This window comes from Vipera ursinii, assembly GCF_947247035.1.
Source record: "Vipera ursinii genome assembly, chromosome: 1".
NCBI lineage: Eukaryota > Metazoa > Chordata > Lepidosauria > Squamata > Viperidae > Vipera > Vipera ursinii.
In genome coordinates, this window is record NC_139512.1 from 316,511,232 (window position 1) to 316,518,014 (window position 6,783).

The window sequence follows — 6,783 nt, forward strand, 5'->3', positions numbered from 1 at the left end:
TGACCATGCCCCACTTTGGCCACACCCACCCACCTGACATGACCACCACAGCCACGCCTACCCAGTGGGCCACCTCCCACCTGGCACCTGGTGATAAACAAGTGGGTTTTGGGTTGCAGTTTGAGCACTCGGTCTCTAAAAGGTTCACCATCCCTGCTATAAGCACATCTAGCAAGCGGGTCATTCAGCTAAAGCTTTCTAGGAGAGAATTTGGGGTGGGATAACAGCTGCCTTGTTAACTTTCCTTGCAGAAATCAGGTTATCTTCAAGACAGCCCAACAATCGTTTGACATTAAATCCTGCCAACTCACTCCTCAGCTTATCTGTTTTAAAACTGGAGAGACGGCTAGCATCTAAATCTCACCAAATTCCAGCCATTGCCCTCTTAAAAAGCCTTGAAGTATATTGCTGTTTTTTTCACAGAGCAATAAGCTATCTTAGCTTTGTAGGCAGGATCTCTTTGAGTCCCTTTTTGCCTTTCATGTCCTATCTTTTAAATCATGAGCTGCTGAGTAGAAACTATAGTTGGTTTTAAACTTGTGCAGCAATGGATGCTACAGATATTTGGGAGAACAGTGATGAGAGAGACTAAGTGGAGCAGTGTCCAGTGCAGATATAGAGAAAAGGGCATGTTCTTATAGCTTTCTTCCACAGACATTGGTTAAGGATGAAAAGGAAGTTGCCATGTCAGCTGCAGAAGTGGCATTCCTGTATGTCTGTTTGAAGGATACATGAACGAAATGAGGAAACAGGACTCCCTGGTTCTGTGGCACCCCTGACGGCCAGGAACATTTGCAGGGTATGATAAAAAGAAATCAAGAAGGAAGTTGCAAGGGTGCAATTAAAGCTCTGCTTGGTGTTTATGTGAGCCACATGTATCTTTTGGCTGCATTGTGGAAATGGTGACAATGCTGAACAAAACATGAAGTTGATTTTTATGCATATGGAGGATGTGAGGATCATCTTGTAGCTCCCAGCATCCTTGACATGTGTGGTATAAATCTGCATATTTCTGAATTGGCTGATTCAGAAATGTACAGATCTCATCTGGATGTGTTTAAAATAGAATTCAAAGTGCATAGTCAATACCCATTAAAGCTCACATAGTGATTGGCTGTAAACTGAGGGCCTATACCAGTCCAGTTTCTGATTTTTTTTTCATATAAACAATGCTGTGCTTTAAAGATTAGTTGGCCTAGACAATGCTATTTGAATATAGATCTTTTTAACACTTATATTTTATTGTGTTTTGTTAATCTGTATGAAATGTTAATATATATTGCAAGTCCATGTATGATATGCCATATATTAAATAAATAACACATTAAAATGGAAGTTACTGATTCAGACATTAAAGATAAAGTTTCTTCTGAGATGAACCTGATTCTTGGTGTCTATATGGGCACATCCAATGCTATACAGAATTTGTTCCAGATTTTTTTTTATATCCAACTTTCCATTATTGCCTGTAGCCCAGAATTTCCTGGTGATGTCACACTCAAATGCTAATCTGTACTGAAAAGGCTCTGACACCATTGATGAAAGTGAACATCAGCTATACTTTCAAGAAGCATAATGTTCATCAACCAGCTTTTAATTGATAATTAAAGCATCTTAATATTTTTAGAAGGTTTGAATTTTGTCACATTCTGGAACTGTGCTGTATTTATTTTATATACAATTTCAACAGCCATATCTGGGATAATTTATTTCATGCACATAACTTTGTGTGAAATAAAATGATCCTGAAAGCAGTGGAGTTTATTGCTAAATGGTGATTCAAAAAGAGGCAGAGTACAACTATAGTAGTATAGTTCCTCTTGTGCCCACCTGACCCCCCCTGAACCTTGCTTGTAAAAAAGATTCCATGCATATTCTGTAGAACTCTACCATTTCAAGGCAAAAACTAAGCCTAGCCATAAATTCTCTCCTTAAATAACCAGAAACTGGAAGTAGAAGAATGGGAGACCTTGAGATGTGTCACTAGGACAACATTTGGCCTTCTTGGCCTCAATTTCTGGGAAAGCCTTCTGTCATGAGAGCTTTAAGAAAGGACAAAATGATGAAATTGGAATTGGAGAAATCACAGAGGTGAGATTGGATTGGACTGGATTGAATTGGATTTAGGCCACTGAATCCATTCTATTCTGCTGAATGAAGAAATGGCTGTTAAAATAGAAAGCTATCTAGCTTTCATTTGAACACACTAAAATTGTGGGGGGGTGGGGAGAGAGAGAGAGAGAGAGAGAGAGAGGTTCGTGAATCAAATGAAAAATATCCACATAGGCCTGGCATTATTGTTTCACTTACTAATCTCCCTGAGCTTGTTCACTTGGAACCTTTTCAGGTAGCCCTCGACTTACAATCACAACTGAGATCAGAATTTCCATTGCTAAGCAAGGCAATTGTTAAGTGAAGCACACCTGATTTTACAACCTTTTTGCCATGGTCGTTAAATGAATTGCACAGTTGTTAAGTGAATCCAGATTTCCCATTGACTATGCTTGTCAGGAGCCAACTGGGAAGGTCATAAATGATGATCTCATGACCCCAGGATGCTGCAACTATTGTGAATACATGCCAGTTGCCAAGCACCTGAATTTTGCTCATGTGACTATGGGAATGTAGCAATGGTCATAAGAGTGAGGAACAGTCATAATCACTTTTTCAGTGCTGTTGTAACTTGAACACTCACTAAAAGAATGTAAGTCAAGGACTACCTGTAACAATCTAATGGAGGTTTGTGTGTGTTGTAGAGCACAAATAATTTGATATCCTTACATATATGCTGCTGAAGTAGATATTAGACAAAGCAGGCAAACTGAAATTGCCTGATGAATCTGGAAGAGAAGGAGACAGTTAACAAAAACCAGGTTATTGTCTTTAATATGGTATGAAAGGAATCAATAAACAATGTTTATGTACAAAGATGTTAGTAGAAAGTGCAGATGGTATAAAACTAGAGGAACGTTGAAATATGGATGTAGTTTATTTATGGAGCGGCTGTGCAATTTCTTTAATGTGAAGCTTGCCACTGTGCTTGCTCATTGGAAAATTGCTATAATTGTTTCTGCAGGCAAACAGAAAAGCAGTGAGAGTGAATACAAAAACTACAGAGGGACTACAGTATTTGGTAAAGTTCACCTGGGAAGATGTTTGGCAGAATTCCATTTGGGAAAAGGAAAAAGAGCAAAGCAAACTTTGGGGGCTGCAATTCAGCTTTATGTCAGGCAGGGGGTGTGCAAACAGAACATTGCTCTTCTGCTGGTCACTAAAGACTGCAGGAGTGTGAGAAAGCGTACTATACACTGGTCTATTTAGACAAAGCATATGAAAACATGAATAAGCTTGATTTAGTTGACTTTTTCATAGTCACTTGACTATGGACCTGAAGTTCTGTTGTTGAATGTAAGTAGTATATGATGGGAATAAGGCATGAATTGGAATAAATGGAATATTTAATAAATATTTCAACAGTGAACAGGAAGTAAAAAGATGAGGATGTACTATTAAATGTATTTATGGATAAATAATAAGAGAATACTTATGGCAATGTTAGAGCCTATTGGTTAGGGATGTGTGTGGGTGTGTAGATAAAGCTGTTTTGTGGTGGACAATATAAACTCTTAGCCATGAGTGTTAGATAGACTGAATGATATGCTAAGGTGTGTGGCTCTAAAAGTATTGTATCAAAGAATAAGGTATGCTTCAAAGAATGAATTGAATGAAGGATGGCAAGTTATACTTATAAATGGTGACTGTTTACTTAAAAAATGGATAAAGTTTAATATGTACTTATGCTGATAAAAAGATAGCAGATATCATGTGATCGGTTGTGAGAAATGTTTGTTAAAATAAATGGAAATAGGTGTATATGTTAGTGCGACCATTTACTCATTTTCTTACATGAAAATGAGAGTTGTCAGAAAAAACCTAAAGTGTTCAATGCTATGAGATTAGATTATTTAAGAAATGTGTCTGATAATATAAGAAGAGATCAAGCCAAATTTGACTAGGTACTTACTATGGATTAAATACAAAATGAGTGAACAATAAGGGGAAGAAAGCATCAATTGACATAACCCTTAATAGTTGCTGTGAATGATTAGGCAACCACAAAACAGCCCATCGTTTTCAAATCAGCAATCACAAACTCAAATCCATTCCTCCTGTGTGTTCTGCTGATCACTGATGGAACCAGCTCTGAAAGCTTACCTAATAGTCCTCAGCATTATTCAATTTTTAAAATCAACATTTGCCTTTTAAAAAAACAGATGTCTATACAGTATCATATGCAATTAGCACATGAGCCATTAGGATCTAACTAATCTAACAGAGTTCATTCAATATGTAAAATCAGGCATATAGGTTTGAGGGGAAAGTATCAACAATGAAGATTCCTCAACAACTCAGATATTGTGAGTTTTTCAATCAGCAAGTTTCCAGAAGTAAGAATTTGTATTATCTACAATATTCATCCATTCTGGTCCTGCTACCTGATAAGTAGATGGACAAATTCAAAACTGTTCATCATTTACTATTAAAGTCAAAGTACAAAAATATTTCTTCCATTTCCCACACAAGCATGTTCTAACTGACAGCCAGCAAGGTACATAAAGTGTGTAATCATGTTCTACCCGTATCTCACAAGGTGGAACCTCTTCATTTCTCACAGCATAACACGACTCCCTTCCTAGTGAAGTCCATGTAAGCAATCTACATATAGTACCCTTACTTTAAATGTAAAGCATTGTTTCTGGGTCTTCTGGTACATTAAACCATAAACAAACCTAAAAGCTAGGATTACATTTAAAAAAAAAGCTAATCTGCAATTTTTGTATATTTTGTTTGTTGACTTTTTCCAGTTTATTCGGCATAGCCAAAGAGAGTCCCTCTTGTAACTGCATTAGGAGACATACCTACCAATAAGGCCGATGCTCAGATAATGTTCCAAATTGCAGGGAGGTGATGAAAGTTTACTGACATCTCACAAAGCAGATTCCAGATGTTACTACATGTTTCTGCTACTGAGAATGAACATCCACAGATCCATGATTCAAGCCTTTTGAAGGAAGTAAAGTCTCCTTCAAATTATTTACACAACCATGCAGATTTAGTTCACCCTGGCCTCATTCTGAGATTCTTTTTTCCAAATTCCAAATTCAGCCTGCTGTTTTAATATTTCTGGTCAGACCTGATTCTCTCCTAGCTCCAAACCCAAACAAACTCTATCTATCATTTATGTATATCATCATCATCATCATCATCATCATCATCTACCTGTACCTATCAAAAATCCTGCATTCTTGCATTTGTGAATGCATACTATACACTGCCTGTGTATAGTATTTTAAAAGGTGGCAGGACACACTGAAGAAAAAAACCAAGAGAAAGCTGGCATTCTTTCATCATTTCTTTCACACATGGCAAAAGGGAATGATGAAATTAAGGGAAGCAGATTTCCTAAAGCATCTCACTATCCAAGCTATTATAGGGTTGCACTTCATAATTTGTCCTTTTGGAATGTACCATGTTGGATATTGGAAAGGGAGTCATTGATTGAGAGACTAAAAACCATCCTATGCCTCTTCCTTGGCTTTGAAAGACAGTTTCCAGCACAATAGAGGAAGCCATCAGCTTTTGTGCCACAGCTCTGGAAGACCCTGGAAACAAACTACTGATTCAGCCATCATGTTCTGTCACAGATGCCCAGTGACGAAACACCAAATGAATCTTTGAACTGCTTTCAAAAGAGATCTTTCTACGGATGAGGGGGAGAGACTTGGTATAAATAGTTGGGAAGCTGCCTGTAGCTGCCGTGACTGCTGATCAGTCCTCTCTCTTCCCAGGATGCTGAATATCCTGCTGTCCTGGCTGGAATAAAAGCAGCGCTCTTTAGAGCTAGACTGAAACTCAAATTCTGAGTTCAAAAATATTCCAAGCCCAGATTTTACATTTGAGTATATGTGTGGAAGCTGGAAAATGTGCACCTGCCCTCCAAAGGATGGCAAATAGCTTGAGATCATGTTTTTAAGGTGAAATCTTTAACCAGCATGCTAACAAAAATGACAAGCTACAGTACTGTATACTAATTATGATTCCCAGCTCTGAGCATCCCAGAACACCCTAAATGAAATCCATGATTACACTGAGGATACCTTCAGACTGTCAGTCATCCCGTTAAATCACCAGGCAGGTTATTTGCCTTAAAAATAATTAAAATGCTAGCTTTTGCCTCTCTGTGCTTCTTGAAAGGCACTCTGTTATTCATAAGTATTTTTTTGTTTGTTTGTTTGTTTGAATTGTACTTCTGTTCATATTGTGCACAATAACTCAGGGTGGCTCAGAATAATAAAAACCAGAATATCACCAATAAAATCAGAATTTCCCAACCAATACTGCCCAGTAAGTCACAGATTATCCCATGACTCTTTGATCAGGCCTTCTTAATCTAGTAGGTAAAGCCAAACCTATCATAGGGAAGGAAGAAAATGCAAGAACCAGGCAAATTTTTTCCCAATAAAACTGAGTTTATTTTTCATGAGATTGCAAGATGTACAGATCTCATTAAGAGAACTAGAAACAACGTACAAAAATAAGGGTAAATTATAGCACCGGGACGCAGTGGCTCAGTGGGTTAGGATGCTGAGCTTGTCGATCAGAAGGTCGGCAGTTTGGCGGGTCGAATCTCAAGTGCCGCATAACAGTGAGCGCCTGTTACTTGTCCCAGCTTCCTAGCAGTTCGAAAGCACGTAAAAATGCAAGTAGAAAAATAGGGACCAC